The following is a 17,537-nucleotide window of genomic DNA, read 5'->3' on the forward strand; positions in this document are numbered from 1 at the left end:
GTGCTTATTTGGTCAGTTAGTGTTTCTAGTCTGCTTGCAGACAGCAGGATTAAACTTCAGAGATGGGAGATCTAAAGAAATGAAACAGATCGAGGCCCTTAGAACATCATCTGAATGCTGTGTGTTCACAGAGGTGTAATACAATGTACAGCTGATGTTATCAGCATCTGAAGTAACCAAAGCAGCCCAAGTGCTGCAATCAAGTGTGCTGGAACGAAAATTATTTCAGTAAGGCTCAGGTCACTGTCTGTACAAATTGTTTCATCGTGACATTTTGTGAATTGAGCATAAAAGGCAAACTGTGCAGGGCCGTAATCGTCCAAATGGTAACAGCAGATTCTGACTATAACACAAAATATTCCCAGTGCTTGTAATGCCTCTTATGGTCACAGACAAAACTCGAGCAAACTCAAATCTATGGTACATTTAGATAAAGTGCTGCCTATGCTGTTTTGGTAACTCACCATTAACAGAGTAGGAGTTACAATACATCTTCGATTAATATCTCCTTAATCACTTTTTTTAATTCACTCATTTTAGTTTTCTGAGCTGTCTTTCCTCTCAGTCAGAAATCTGATTTTGTGTAGGGTGGCATCTACAAATCTTAACCCTACAAATCAAAGGTATGAGATAGATTATAGCCGTATCTTACCACGTATGAGTTGAATTTATAGTCATTTTCCCATTTTCTTTGGGAAATTAATCTGAAGTACTTAATCTGTTATTTCAGTTGTAACTTGGAATCCTGTGCATTTTAAGCCATGGAAGATAGAAAGGATCTCTGAAGATTCCAGGGGAGTGGACGTGGTATCTAAAGATATTACCTACCAGAAACTCTTCAGGCTTACGTTTGTTGTCAGTTCTGCTGTCAGTTCTGCTTCAGTTGTAAAGACTGGAAGTTCAAAACAGAATTTGAATCATAGCATCCTTGTAATTGCTATATGGATGAAGCAGGAAACGTGTCTGTATGCAACTGTTATGCATACAATGTCGTGTGTTTGCATCAAGATTAAGCCTGAAAAAAGCAAGGTGAGGAGTGATCACACTGTTAACAGAGCTCCTGTAGTTTTCTATCATGTTCTGTCAAAACAATTGCCCTAGATCTTGAAATTTGCAAGTTACTAAGGTCACAATCAAGTTACAATTAAAAGGGAATTTGTTAGTAAATAGACATATTCAAATTGGAAATTCAAAATATTGCAGAGAATCTGATGCAGGTTGCTTCTCACCAGACTTTGTTTTCTTTTACAGATCAGAGCTGAGTATCCATTTCGTCAACACTGATCTATTGGTGGTAGTGGACAGCTGGACTAGATGATCTCAGAGCTCTTTTCCCACCTTAATGATTCTGTGATTCTAAAATTCATTAGTTTTTCATTCTACTTGCTCCTTTAAAGTTTAAGTGTATTTTTTAATTTCTTCTTATAATCAAATTTTGGTAAATGTAGCACAGATCTGCCCAAAAGCCTGGGTGCTGAGGAAGCATCAAAATATTCTGTGCATGTGAATCGCTGTGAAGACTTTCACTATGGGCTTTATGCCCTAGGCAGCAGCTATAAATATACATAATAATGAATCTGCCATTACTATCTCAGTTCCCATCACAGTTTTGCATCCATGGTGTTTCCACAGCATACAAACTGTAAGTAATTGAAGTAACTATAAGTAACTGAAGTATCCTATTTTATGACAACTGTGTGCTTTGAAAATAGCATGAAGACTTGGATTTTTGGTAAGTTAGTAAAAGATTTAATAATGTAATGTCATTCAAGAACTGTTCTGGATGTCCAGGAAATGAACACATGGGCAAGCTTTCACCACTTCAGCCCTAACCACATAATGATTTGACCTGGATATGTACTGTATTCTCTTTTGCAAAGAAGAAAAAAAATCCATATTATATTCCAGTCATTGAAAAGTATTCTGAGGTCTTTTGTTCTCACAGACTTCCAAGTAATTGTGCCAGCCTCCTTTATTTAATCTGGAAAGAACAAGTAAAGCATGAAAAATAAATGTATTAGAGCATCCAACTTTTCTGCAGAAAAAAAGTATCCAGGATGTTAGAAAATAATTTTTGCATGTACTATTAGTGATTGACAAGATTATTTTTTGTATTTTTTTCGTGCATTCCTTGAGTTTGTTCATTACTGTGTATTGCCCAACTCAGTCAGTATTGAAAAATCTCTGTTTTTATGAATGATACACTTAATAGTATGTTTTTAAATATATAATAAATCCAACATGTTTGTAAAAACATACATTTTTATTCACCTAGGGCTTGGAGACCTAAGCCATTTTGCTGTATTGCTTTTATTCATGTTCATTCATTGCCAGCATGGTAATTCTGACAATATTCTGACAATGCTGTGGAAGCTATTTAGATATTTGGTCCCATGAAAGCATTAAAAAAACAAACTTGGAATTTTTACTGTAGTGTTTTGAATTTCCTCTGGCCAGACTTCTCATTTTTATGTAAAACATCCTGTATTTTCTAATTGTGAATATAACCCTTGCTTTTTCTAGATAGAGACATTTCTGATTACTTTGGAAAGTTTTAGGTCTTTGGAAGTATGAGAAGGTTTAATGAGATACCAGTGTCTCTGCTCTATAAAACAGCTCCAAAAACAGACCAATTCTGTATTATCACTTTGGTAAATGATGCCTTCTTTATCAGCCATCATCTTGATGAATTTGTTAAACTTATTCATTTTTCTAATTTTTTTCTGTTTTTTGTTGTTGTTGTTTTGTTTTTTGTTTTTTTTTTTTTCTGTATCTTTCTAGGCTCCTTGTTTTCTTTGTTTAGTTTTTAACATATACAAATTCTAATTTTTAATTGAATTTAACATTACAAGCAATTGTCAGTTTTATACGGGAGCTGATGTTAGTCTTTTTATTGACAACACGGAGGGAAAAAAATGTACAGTTAACCTTATCATTAACCTGTTTGTGCAGCAGATATTTTCATGTTTTCTCTTGGCTTTATGAGGACATCTAGACTGGAAGTCAGCTTACTTGATGACTTAACATTTTGTTTTTTTTTCTTTTCTTTTTTTTTCAGTTTCTCCATCTTGCTCTCCTGAGTCTGTTTATAAAATGAAATGATTAACAATTTTACCATATTCTGAGGAAGACTATCTGGCATTGAATTCTTCTTAGCAAAACAACAAAAGCTTTGTTTCCTAAGCAACTTGAAAAACTTTTAAGGACTGCTTCTAGGGCAGTTCTTTTGCCCAGAAGTGAGAGGGGAACTTTGTTGCTAGATGGCAATGTTCCTCAAGTAACGATGTGTTGGTGGAGCTTATAAATCTTGTTTTAAGCAAGCAGAAAATAATTAGAATTACAGAATGGTTTGGGTTGGAAGAGACCTTAAAGCCCGCTTAGTTCCAGTCGCCTGCCTGGTTGCCTTCCACCAGCTCAGGATGCCCATGGCCCCATCCAGCCTGGCCACAAATGCTTCCAGGAATGAGGCACCCACAGCTTCTCTGTACCAGTGCCTGTATCAGCGCCTCACCCCCCTTGAAGTAAAGAATTTCTTCCTGGTAGCTAACATGAATTTCTCTTCTTTTATTTTAAAATCATTCCCCTGTTTCCCTATCACTATCAGGTCTTATAAAAATATGCCCTCCCTCCTGATTGTAATTATTTAATTTGTGTCATCATTAGACAGCTTTATCATGTTCTTCTTGGAATTTCATGATTGCATGAAGACAAATGAACAGTATTATTTATTATATGCATTATACTATAGTAGGACATGGTACTTTAACACACAGGAAATATTTTAAAGAAACCTCAAAATCTGTGTTTCTCTCAGGATAATCCAAAGGCATGCCAATTAAAAAAAATGAATTACTGTTTGTGAATTTTCATAGTAAGGCACACTGAATGATTAAAAGAGTTTTGAAACTCCATTTGAGTTAATTTATAAGCAAGTAGTTACACAAAAGGCCTAGAGACATGGGGTAGATGTTGGAGGCTGAAGCAGCGTTGAAGAGGTAACACTCTGGACAGCCTAAAGGGAAAAGAGAGAGAAAAAGCTGGGCAAGATGGAAATATAAAATATGTATAGTCTGAGGAAAAAAAAAAAAGAAATGCTGAGACCTCAAGGGTGAATATTCTTCGTTTCAGAAAACTTGAGATGGATACAGGTCATTTAAATTCAGTTCTTTTATCTCTGCAAATAAAATCCTGTCTTATTTTTATGGATAAGCTTTCACTGTAGTAGAGTAGGATGTATAAGACCAAGTAAAGATGACTGAGTGCAAAGGAGTTGTTGTTTGGTAGAAATAAGGTATTTTTCCTTTTGTCTACCACTGGCTTCCTTTTTTTGCTGTAAAAAGCTAGGTCCCTGCAGCGTGCAGTACAATCTTGTAACTTCTTTCCATCTCACTGTCAGGTACGTACATAAAATATTTTTTCAACCACCTGGGAAGAAAATTCTTAGAAAATAGAGGGCTGGAGCACCTCACCTATGAAGACAGGCTGAAGGAGCTGGGCTTGTTCAGCCTGGAGAAAAGAAGGCTGCAGGGTGACCTCATTGCAACCTTTCAGTACCTAAAGGGAGCCTACAAACAGGAGGGGAATCAACTCTTTGATTAAGTAATGGCAGGACAAGGGGAAATGGTTTTAAGTTGAAGGAGGGAAGATTTAGGTTGGACGTCAAGGGGAGTGGTGAGGTGCTGGAACAGGCGGCCCAGAGAGGTTGTGGATGCCCCGTTCCTGGAGGTGTTCAAGGCCAGGCTTGGGACCTGGGCAGGGACCTGGGCAGCCTGGTCTAGCATTAGATATGGAAGTTGGCAGCCCTCCCTCCTGCGGTAGGGAGGATGGGGCTTGATGATCCTTGGGGACACTTCTAACCCAGGCCATTTTGTGATTCTGTGATTGATTCTGAAAGTCATATGTATGAGAATCCACAAAGGAAAACCACCCAAGAAATTAAATGCCCCAGAGTTAGGAAGTAACAAAATAATGAATGAAGAGGATGTAGAAAGAAAGAATGAAAAAAAAAAAAGCTACATTCTTTATTCTGTTTGCATATGTACAAAATATATTATCCAAAATGTATATTGTACATTATCTAAAACTTGCATCTGTGTAGTTACACGCAGCTGTATTTCTAAGGATATATATGCTAATTTTCTTTTTTTTTTTCTGACATAGATAGTTGTGTAGGTAAAATTCATGATATAAGGAACATATAAGCCATTTAATATACTTTTAGCTAACTCTTCTTGTCCTTAAATTTTCTCCTAGCTTAGGAACCATTTTCTAGTCCTCATTGTATAGAGTTAGTCACGGTATTTTGATTCAGTGCACAGACCTGCCCAGGCTGAGCTGCCACAGCGAGTTATGATAACAGTACCATTACTACGTTAATTTTGATGTATACAGTAACTTTTAGTAGTTCAGTACTAAAGGAGGGTGAAACATAGTCTGTTTTCATTTGATAAGTTTCGGAAATGCTTTTTATCTGTTGGAGGAAGATAAGAATTACAAGACTCAATCACATAGAGTTAAATGGTTGAAAGGACAAATGCTTTCTATCCTCCATCCAGCTTGGTAATGTTAGTGTGTAAGATGATATTGCAGGGGGATGCCCAGTGCCTGAGGAGCTCTGAATTTTCCATATTAAGCATAAGGGGCATAGACAGGAACTAAGCACTGTTATTCAGCACTGCTGCTAGACATCTAACTAGATGTTTCCTCATAATGGCCATACATCTTAGCCGGAGGAACACGAAGCAGAGTCAGCTGGCAACACAGAGTGCAGCAGACTGTAATTCTTGTACAGCTTTCATTACCAGAGCTGTACTTAACTATACATGGTAAAAGAGCTAAATTTATTTTCAAGCAATGAAATTGGATTAATTCATCAAATATTTAGTACATAATTACAATAATACATTTATTTCTTCTACTCAGCTTTTCATCATTACTAGTTTAATCATATCTGACATTTTACTCAATGTATAATGACATCTTAGTTTCTGTTAATAGCATGTCCTTCTGTGACACTGAATGAGGCTTGCTTAGACTCAGAGTTCTTGCATACTTTTGTAGGTCTTCTTGTCTCTTTAAGGAATTTTCTATTAGGGCAACCGAAAGAACATTTTATATTTCTTCATATTTGTATTTCCAGAAAAAGTTCCTTTCAAAAAGTGAAAATTAAAAGGTAGATACTTTTGGAACTAAATTAATGTTTGGGGTTTTTTTTATGATCTGAAGTAAAAATTTTTGAAATATAGAACTCTCGTGCATTTATTTTTGTAATATTTTCCCACAGGTATGTCTTTCTACTAAAAATTCATGCTGAAGTACAGAAATTCAGAGTTTGATTAGAAAATACTGTTTAGACTTCTGAAACTTCATGAAAACAGAAACATATTAATCATTTTCAAGTAGCAGCCACATATTTCTATAGCTAATTTATAATTTCCCAAGAATGCACTATTGTTTCATTTTCTTTTCTTTTTCTTTTCAGTTTTCTAGGCATATGTAGTTGCCCATCAAATTTGCTTGTAAACTTTCAAGTTCAGAGGTGTACCTAGAGCTTTAGATCAGTATCTTTTGTGGAGACAACCCACTCTGAAATCTGGCTTATGATCAATTTTGGCAACAGTATTTCATCATATACCCCCATTACTAACGGTAGCATTATTTAAAGAGAATTTAAAGAATTATGTTTTGTTTTTAACAATTTCTTTATAGACAGTTTGGGTTGGGTTTTTTTTTTTTTTAATACTTCTGCTGAATCGGAGACCATTTTATGAAAACTTATATTCTTGAGCAGTCACGTTCAGTGAAAGGAAAAGAACATGTCTTTCTTGTCTAAATCTAGTTTTTTTAGTATCTTCCAGTACAATCTGTATAACTTTTACAGTCACAGAGTTTAGACCAACGGATGTGTATTTTTATTGGTGTCCTTATGACCTTCCTGTTGGTGGGTATGTCCTTGACCATCTTCCAGTCTGCAGGCACCTTCCCAGGCTCCTGCAACCTTTGGTAATTTGGTGAGAGTTCCAGCTGTAATGTTTGTCAATTCCTTCAGTGCTCTGGGGTGAATCCCATTGGGCTACATGGACTTATGAATGTTGAACTGATACAGCTGTTCCCTCACAATTTTGATAACCACAGATGGAACGTCACTGCTGCCTAAGGCTGAAGACTGGGCAGCTGATATCTGACATTACTATTAGATACTGAGGTTTAAAAAAAAACAAGAGGCATTGATGCCTTTGCCTTTTTCTCTTACATGCTTGCTGGGTGACTGCCTGCAGCAGCTATCAGTCCAGTGTTTTCCTTTGACCTCCTCTTGCTGTTGCTGATGATTTTCACAATTCCCTCTTGAGCAATATATTCTGAGTTAAGCATTAGCTCTTTTTCCATAATATCATATTTTCAATGCTTAATTTTTCCTATGCTTCCTTTGTCAAGAAGACTAAAAACCTATAGATACTAATTTTAAAGCATTGAGTAGGAAATATTTCTTCTGTGGTATCTTCATCCTTGGCCTACATATTATGGAAGGTCATTTACATGAGTTCAGCAGAAGAACAAAAGACAAAATTACAGCAGCAGGATTTTTAATGAAATAGAGAATCAGATTTGGTCATATAAAAATTTGTATTCCTGTTATTACTTCTCGTTCAGGGGAGATTTACCTTCTCTTAACATGCAATGACTGTTTCACTTTATGCTGCTTCAAGGTTATGCAGCCCTACTCAAAATATCTGTCTGGCAGATGTAAATCTACTTAGAGAGGCCTGAAACAAAACAGTTTTGGATAAACCTGGCTAGATGAAGCAGTTGGGATGGAAAAAAAGAAAAAAAAAAAAAAGTAACAGTATTATTATTGTATAAGAACCTTGGAAGAATTAAGTTCTTCAGAAGCAAATGCTGGTGTTACTAGTACTGCAGATACATTCAATTCAATCCAAATTCAAAAAGTAAACAAAAAAAAAGTGATAGGAAAGCCTCTTCTCTTACCCTGATAAAACCCAGTGACTCACTCAAGATTCTGCAGTCGTTCTTGAACTTTCTCATATAGGAAATTGGAAAATTGGGACTTCAGCAATTTATTACAGTGTATATGTGGTTGATGGCATTTAGAAATACTAAGGGAAACACTGTGTTTGCTCAAAAAACTATTTTTTTAGACTTGCAGTCAAGGACAAAATTATTTTCACAACTGTGATGTATAAAGACAGAGTAATATTTGCTGGGCTCAGAAAAGTAGTTTGGCAGCCATCCAGTCTTAGGCTCATTGTTAGCAAAATGCTAAAGGACAAAATCCAGCATCACAGTCAGGCGTGTAGAAGTAGGAGTGCAATGGGGTGGAATGAGGAAGTTGGAGTACAGAAATGTGAGTACAGGAGCAGTGTAGACTGTAGACTGTAAAAGTATGTAAGTATGAGCATAGAATATGCTGTTCTAATTCTGACATATTTGTTTGATGATAGTTAAGAATTCAGTGTATGAATATTGTTGATCAACATGTAAGTTTTTTTACCTGAATTTCACTGCCAGTAACACCTCAGTCTGAAAGGAGATTGTTCTTTTCTCATATATTTTTTCCAATCTTTTCCAGAGCATCATTTCATGTAACTTACCCCTATTTGCAGTGTCAATGCCATGTTTGGATTTTTTCTTTAGAAGTCATAAAATAAATTATTGTGCTGGCAGAGAAAATAACCTATCAAGAATGGTACTTCTGTGCATTCTTCAAAATACATTAACTGCTGAAATTAAATTTAGCATATGAATATAAATGTACACTTTAATGTATTTTACATTTCTTTATTAGCAGATCACAATGTTTACACTATTGAACACCAGCTAGGCAGTCTGCAGATCCCTGTCCACAAGGAACACTGTAGATACAAACTATGCTTGCACTGTTTATTATGCAATTTGAAAAATGTATAGATGTAGTAATGCAGGAATTTTTAGCCTTTATTTTAATTATTTAATTGCAAATAGTGTGTGCTCATTTTATATTTCACCTAAAAAGTCAAACAGAGATATAAGTTTTACTAACATAGTTGGCCTAATGCACTGTGCTATATGTGGTAAGTTGACATCAGATGACTGAGTAATACCTGCCCAGCCAGTCTCTCATTCCCTCTCCTTAACAGGACAGGGGGAGAAAAAATAAGAATGAAGAGCTTAAGGGTTGAGATAAGAATAGAGAAATAATTTACCAATTACCCTCAAAGGCAAAATGGATTCAACCTGGGAATGATGAATTTACTGCCAATAAACAATAGAGTAGGGTGGTAAGAAACTAAGAAAAAAAATGACAAGCACTTTCCCCTCTACCCTGCTTTGTTCCCAGGGTCAACTTCAGTCCCTCATCCTCAATTTTTCTACCTCTTATATCTCTACTGTAGGAATTAGTCTACAGCACTCTGTAACAGCCCCTTTTTCTTCTTCCCAGTGTGAGCTCTCTCGATGGTGTCTGCATAGGATACAGTCTTTGCACTGGATGCAGCTCTCAAGAACAGCTTTAGTCCTCTCCGCAGGTTTGTCTGTCAGGAACTAACTACTCCAATATGGATCCCCCTCGGGCTGCAGTTACTTCTGCCATATGGTCTCTCCACAGGCTGCAGCTTCCTTCAGGACATACCTTCCACACTGTAGTGTCCTTCAGTGGCTCAGCGTGGACCACTGCTGTGGCATGGTCCTGTGTGGGCCAGCACCATGGTTCATCACTGACCTATCCACAGGCTGCAGCCAAACTGCTGCTCGGTGCCTGGAGCACATCCTGCCCTCCTGCTACACTGGCCTGGGGGCTGCTGAGCCATTTCTCTCATGTTTTCTCTCTCCTATCTCCCAGCTGTTACGCAGCATTTTTTACCCTTAATAAATGTTTCACAGTGGCACTGTGCTGCTAGCAGACTTATCTGAGTCCTGTGGTGAGTCTATTGTGCAGTCACTGTGTCCAACACAGGGCAGTCCCACATCTTGTCTCACAGAGGCCACTTTTGTGGGCACTCTTTTCTGCCAAAATTTTGATATGAACTCCTGGTACACCAGAATGTATTCCTTGTATCAAGAAATTAGGTGGCAAACAGAAGGTAAAATTTATACACACAATTTGCAGGGTAATGTGAGGCAGACATCCTTCTAAGTCCTGAAAGGCTATTAGCATTTCTGAAAACGAATTAAGTAAAAATTTAAGAATATAAGTAATTTTTTTACTAGTCACACATTCTTCAAGATAATTTTGCTATCTGAATAACAGTAGGCAAATGGACACTTGCAGGGACAGTGTTCCCAACGACAATATACAATAATTGGTAGTGATAATGTAATTTTCTCTCAAAAGAACAAGCTACTGCCCGTTGTATTTCTAGCCAGGTGGGAATAGCAAAGCAATCCTAGAAATGCAATCAATGAACAAGATTTAAAGTAAGTAGAAATAGCAGCCTGATTTATGTATAAAATGTTCTTGACAACAAGGTACATACAGCTGGCACCACAGTTGTAAGAGAATGCACTGCTAATGATTCAGTGAGTACTGTACTCAGAAAAGTACAAGACGACCAACTCTTAAATAAAAGCTCAAAGTTTTTCAAGTGGTGGTTTCGTTTAAAAAAATAAAAGCAGAGCTGTGGAACATGTAGAGACAGCATGCTGTCCTGAGTGGAAAAGAGTAGTAATGGAGAAATGAATCAAAGCCCCTAAAGCAATTCCAGTGAAATAGCTCTCTTCCTGACATGTAGCCCAATTGCAAAGAGAAGCTTGGCCTCATCCACTGTCACAGCAAGAATTCCTTATTCCTTATTCCTTGAGACTACCTGTGATATTTGCTGATATCATGAGATGAAGAGCTCAATCCAGACGTTTCCAAAACTGCTGAGGAAACCCATGAGCAGGCAAGCCTATTTGGAGCTATGTTTGTGCAATGCAGTAATAGTCTTGGTTCATACTTCAGTATTTCTTTACCATTAGACTTGCTTTCTCACCTTACATCCTACTAATCAAGTTAATTAATTAAGAGATTAACATTTAATTCTGTGGAAAATCAACAGCTTGTTTCTGCTTCTTGTACTGGGAGTTATCACAGAATCACAGAATCACAGAATGGCCAGGGTTGGAAGGGACCTCAAGGATCATGAATCTCCAACCCCCCTGCCACATGCAGGGCCACCAGCCTCCCCACCTAATGCTAGACCAGGCTGCACAGGGCCCCATCCAATCTGGCCTTGAACACCTCCAGGGATGGGGCATCCACAACCTCTCTGGGCAGCCTGTTCCAGTACCTCACCACTCTCTCTGTAAAGAATTTCCCCCTGACGTCCAACCTAAATCTCCCCTCCCTCAACTTAAAACCATTTCCCCTCATCCTGCAGTTATCTACCCTTTCAAAGAGTTGATTTCCCTCCTGTTTGTAGGCTCCCTTTAGGTACTGAAAGGCTGCAATGAGGTCACCCCACAGCCTTCTTTTCTCCAGGCTGAACAAGCCCAGCTCCTTCAGCCTGTCCTCATAGAGGAGGTGCTGCAATCTCCTGATCATCTTTGTGGCTCTCCTCTGGACCCTCTCCAACAGTTTCCTGTCTTTTTTGTACTGGGGACTCCACACTTGGATACCGTACTCCAGATGGGGCCTCACAAGAAAGGAACATATTTTCAGATGATTCTAGTCTGCCTGCTCTTTAAGGTATCCAGCTGACGTCTTTTATAAGGAGACCTGTGTTTTCACATAATGGCTATCATTGAGTTATCCCTGAGTGCCCACATCAGATGTCTGAATCTCCCACAATCCTGACATCAGATGAACAGTATTAAGACCATTATTAAGACTGTATTATTAAGAATGGTATTCAAACCCTTTTACTTCAGTGTATGGCCTTGCAGCTATATTTAGCAAAACGCTTGGGAACTCAATTCACCATTCATTCATGTAGGGAGCTCTATTGGAGCCAACAGCAATCTGCACCTGAGCACTCCGGGTATTTCACGTCATATCTGATGCCTCTTATTTATACACAGATGAGACATAAAACACTTGAAAAAAGATGAAGAATAACAGCTTACTACAGTATCATATGCATTAGAACATTTTGATACTTAATAAAGGTATATGTATTAATATATAAATTCACATTAATTTTCAAAAATAATTGTGTATTTTTATTCATTATTTATTGATACTTAGGGAGTAAATATGACTTCTAAACAGACATACTGATTAGAGTTTGCCCTTAAAGAGAGAAAAAAACCCACTCTCTTTATGGCCCATGTTAATGTAGATTATCAGTTAGAAACTTTTTTCTTTTTTAAGTAGAATCTGTTCTGAACATTTCTGAAACTCTGAAATATTAAACTGTTCATGCTTACCACTGGCTGTTTTCCCGGTCTTCAAAATAATGTTTTAATTGCAAATGTAACCCTTGATTTCAAATGTTGCCTCATGAAATGTAATGCACACAAGTCTCTCTGAGGCTGCAGCCAGCAGGTACTTGAACAAACTTGAATGCTCCTGATAACTGCTGAATTTTACATCTGAGTATCACGCTGATGCCTCAAAGTTAAAAATTCACTTTGTGGCATGCACACAAAAATCTGTTTGTGACATGAACTCATCACTCTGATCTTTACTGTAATTTTTGAATAACAAATTCAAGTTAAGCATCTAGACTTTTCTTAAAAACTCCTCACTGCAGAGAATATGAGGCAGACTGTGTTCGGCAAATATGCTCCTTCTAAGGAGAGAGCTTTTTGGAAGTTGTGAGGGTGGTAGTTGCTAAAAAGAAATCCAAAATTGGACAGGCAGAAGGAAAGCAGATCCTGAACACTGATCAAGGGCACAATGTCCCAAATCAGACCACCAAATAAGTTGTATTGGCTTAGTAATACAGGAGTTGCCAACTGATGGTGTAATTTCACTAACAGTGATACATTTATAACTGCTGAATGTTCTGCTCTGTATCTTTGCAGAAGAGCTGAAGATTTCTCTGAATTCGGTTTGTGCTCACACTGGGTGATATACAGTATACCCGGAGAGAGGGCTTTGCCGTGGTGGAAAAAAGAAAATGTATCCACTGAGAAAACTAATTTATCTGAAATACCTACATTATCATATAGAGCTTCTCCTGTGTATTTGTATTTCAGTTAGGACTGTGATAATGCTCTCTGAACACTAAATTACAGAATTACAGAAAAAAAAGGAAAGGCACTGCTCAACTGCTGTTTGCTGTCTGCCTGCATGCATTACAGATCAGATCTGGAATAACTCACAAAAAGATGCAACAGATGAACAGAGCATCCAAAAGCATCCAAATGAGGCAATGAAGGCAAAAACAGAGTGTAAGAGAGATTACACGAATGGCAATAACTAGTATCTATGATTTACAAAAGAACTCAGATGACAAGCAGTACTCTCAGCTCACAGCTGAAACAGGCCGTTCCCAGCACGGCCAGCTGTGTAGGAACTGTATTAGATGCAATCCTCATATGCAAGGACTTGATAAGGCCTGGTAGAGGCTGCAGAGCTGGATTTTTTTCCATTCATAAAAGGAAAAGAGAGAGAGATTGAAATGGTAAAGGCATATGAAGAAAAGTATTAACTGGGTACTTGTAGTTTAATCCAGCAGGTGACACAGCATCACAGGCCTGGTCATGAGGGTCGTGGCATCTGCAGGGCCCATCAGAAGGTTTAGAGTAACTGTGGGGTCTGTCAAAAATGTCAGATCAATTGCAGGGCCCATTGCAGGGGTTGGATCAACCACAGGTTGGTCTGAGCATGGTGCACCTCCTTTGGGAGGACTGTTTTTCTCATTGCAGTACTTGGAACAGCCACAAAACCTGTAGCAGGAGCAACTGCAGGGCTCGTTGAGAGGGATGGCAAGTCTTTTGGTTTATTATCAGACCTATAGGTATTCTCTTAACGCTGAGGAGGCTGAATATCAGTGTTGAACAGAGCTCAGTAGGCGTGGGCTAGGCCTCAGCATGCTGCCATGATTTGTGCCAAGGCAACAGGAGACCTTTTCCAAATATTCTGCCAGTTTTTAATGATTCTGCAGTAGTGAAGAGATGAAGTTCCAAACCACTCCCAGTTGTCTGGAACTTCAGCCCACTGCTCTATGCACCTGCCCATACTGTCCCACAGTCCCTGCCACTCAGAACTATCCCTCAGGGCAGATCTCTGCAGATCTCTGGGTGATCTCCTTAAATAATTGTTTAATCTAAAACATAACCAGAAACACATTCGTGACACTGTAATAGCAGCACACTGGTTTGAATATTCCATGGATACTCAAAATTATCAAGAGGTGTTGTAGAGCTCTAGGGAAAGAAGGAAAATTAAAAGGGAAGTTGAATGTCCTCCCCTATCTCCTCCATAGTGAGGCTCCCCAAGGAGACAAGGGAAAGAGTTAATTACTAATAGTATCAACAATATGGCTTCCAAAACCCAAAGATGACTGCAATCACTAATATGCACAAAGCATTAGTTTCTTGGCAGACAATTTTTTTATGACATAAGCCAGGGCCACACAGCATAGCAAAATAAAAACCTTAATCCAACCCCCTGAGATGATAAACAATGCAACAAGGAAAACAAGCAGTGAGTAAGATGCTACATAATATACTTCCATGAGAAGACTCTCAAAGAGCTCTCTATATAGGGAAAATATCAACATCATGACTAGCAAATATCAAACTACCACAATACCCTGCATTAACATGCTCCAGTCAGATCTGCCGTTAACTCAAGCCTTTGAGCCCCCATCAGGTGTTAATGCTGTGGTTTAACCCACACAGTAATTCACTTACTCTTCCCTTCCCAGTGGGATGAGGTAGAGAATTGGAAAAAAAGTAGAACTCATGAGTTGAGATTAAACTTTTTACTTAGACAGAGAAAAGGAAAAGGATAATAGTTATGACTAACAAGTGATGCAGAAGCAATAGCTGACCACCCCACAAACAGATGCCTAACAGTACTCTTTAGCAGTGGAAGAGAGCCAGGTGCACTCCCACCCCCTTCAAAATTCCTTCTGCTTGGTATGAAAAATCCCTTTCCTCTTCACTGCTAAAGGCCTTGGCTCTGAACAACACTGCTTAGCAGCAACTATAAACTTCAGTGTGTAATCTACATTTTTCTTCTCCTAGAACCAAAAATATAGCTTCATACCGGCTGAAACTAAGACAGTACTTCTGTAGCAGGAAAATGGAATTAAAATTGCAATAAAATTTTACTTTACATGATACAGGGACAGAAATTATGTGAATGAGGTTAGAAGTAATTCCTTTGTGGATCTTGGAGCAGTATCCAATGAAGCCACATTGAGTGGTAGCAAAACAGCCTTTTTGGTTTAGCAGGTTTATTTCATCAGTAAGGAGCATAATGGACAGAACCTCCAACACCATCATTTTGGAAGAAGTACTGGGAGATTATGTGTTGAGAGCTTTACAGAAGACATTGCATTCAGAAGCTGGTGATCTTGAACTTTTATACTGGGACCTGTGCTTAGGGCTTGAGAAGCCTGTATGTTATTAATACACTCTGTAACTTACGTCTCTAGGGAGGGTAAACCATAGGGAGCCAAGGGGTGAATACATCGATCCTGGCAATGTTGTTGGTGACCGTGCCCCACACTACAGTTAACCTGGGGCGATGCAGAACCAGCTGTGCTGTGCTGCATGTGCTGGCTGCCTTTGGGCCGCACTGTGCCGTGCTGCCCACATTCCAGGCTGCAGGACAAACCCCACTTCTCACGGTACAGGAGCAGTCTTGCATCCTGCTCTCACTTGGCACCAGCAATGGCACCACCTGTGTGGCCATACCTTTACTTAGCAGGGAGGCATGAATGGGTTCTCATGAATCTCCTTTGGGAATAGTATTGTGTTCTTGTAAGGAACTTAAGTGCTACCTCTTCATGGACAGAACCTACTCTGCACAACGTGCTGTGGGAAAATCCATCAAGGCTCTATTCAGTGCTGCAGGCAGGTGGGCTGCTGGGCATCTGAAAGGACATAGGATTTAGTCACTGACTAAATTTTTCTTGTTATTCCATCTGTTAAAAGCGGTTGCTTCAGTAAGCCATTTGCTGTTGGGCCTTTCTTACTGGGAGCCAGGAAGATCCTGCACTGGCTTGCTCTCACTCTATAACCACTCCGGTGCAGAACAGATGGGATTTGGGGTTATGAGACCAAATAAATAGAGATTTGCTGAACTATTTTAAAGATGTCAGCATGACAAAAAAAAAAAAAAAAGAATGGTGATTTCACTGGGGAGCTCTGAACTGAACAGAGGAACTTAAGCATAAGTGCCAATATACATGGGATACTGGAGAAATTTACCTTATTTTTGTGTGTACAACCCTACCACTTTTAGGTCACCTATGAAGAGTCTGTAGGGAACTCTGTGATGTTGGCTGTGATAACAATGCTTGATGCATCCAGCACATTAGTATTTTGGATCTCCTGAAGAAATGAAAATATGGCTCAGCATATATGTAAAGGTAGGCTAACGTGTCTGGCTTTTTTTCCCCTAGAACAATTAAGTCTTATTCAACAACAAACGTGCTGATAAGCAAATGAAAATGTTTTTTGATTGTGAATGTTGATAGTGATCTTGAAGTCAGAAATTGCATAATAAGCGAATCTGGCAATTATGGGATTAGAAAGATAAATTCTGTAAAATGTATCTGCAAGGTGAACAAGCATATGGATTAGGCTTTTAATTCTTACAGTACTTTTTATTACTTATTGTGACAGTAAAGTAAATGACTTCAAAAACTAGATTTGATAATAGTCAATTTATTAAAAAATTGTTAAAAAAAAAAAAAACAAAAAAAACCAATAAGTCCTGATTTTTGAAAGCTGTCTGGAAAGGTAAATTCAATTTATTACTTGTGTGAATGCACCAATATTTACTGATTTGTATGATGCACAAATTTCAGACAAACATTTTTTTTTTTCAGAGATCTGATTGCTGGGACTGATGGAAATTTGTTCTGAGGTGAATTAAAATGACTGAACCAAGTACTAAAAAAAACCGCTCACAATTAACAAACAGCATTTGTTGCTTCAAAAAGAGGAGAAAATCTTGAAATGTTGTAAAAAATCTCATATCACATAGAAGGTTTTGTACCTCTGACTCCCTGATTGTTCAATTTAACTGCTACTTCACTGCTGGGTGAGATGTAAGGAACTGGTTATTCTGTAAATCTCTCCTAGCACATCACAAAAGCAGAATCAAATGTTTTAAAGGGAAGTCTGTAAGTCATTTCTAGTCTTCCGGTCTTTATCTTTGCACCTTCCTGTGCTATAACACAATAATAATGTTGTGTATCTCAGTGAATAATTTAATTATTTCTTCACCTCCAGAGCTGCCAGTAGTACTCAAATTGTCTCAGAAAGTATTTTCACTCCATTTAATGTTGTCTTGTGACAAATTCATATGATTAGAGCTCTGCTTCTGAAAGAATCTTCTAGGGAGACAAATATTTCTAGTGTAATTTTTAGCTAAATTTGATCCTAAGGTTACAACATATTCCTAAAAATTGTTAATGACAACACGTTTCTCCAGG

At 38.2% G+C, this 17,537-nt stretch overlaps 1 long non-coding RNA gene across 1 annotated transcript; it reads left to right on the forward strand.

Moving 5' to 3' along the window:
* The first annotated feature begins 1 nt into the window (after nucleotide 1).
* On the forward strand, nucleotides 2-6,197 carry LOC149912990 (uncharacterized). Its single transcript, XR_016461591.1, has 3 exons — nucleotides 2-623; nucleotides 731-1,029; nucleotides 1,252-6,197. It is a non-coding gene; the product is annotated as an uncharacterized LOC149912990 (long non-coding RNA).
* Nucleotides 6,198-17,537: the final 11,340 nt, after the last annotated feature.

This window comes from Phasianus colchicus, chromosome Z, assembly GCF_987193195.1.
Source record: "Phasianus colchicus chromosome Z, bPhaCol1.hap1.1, whole genome shotgun sequence".
Classification (NCBI taxonomy): Eukaryota; Metazoa; Chordata; class Aves; order Galliformes; family Phasianidae; genus Phasianus; species Phasianus colchicus.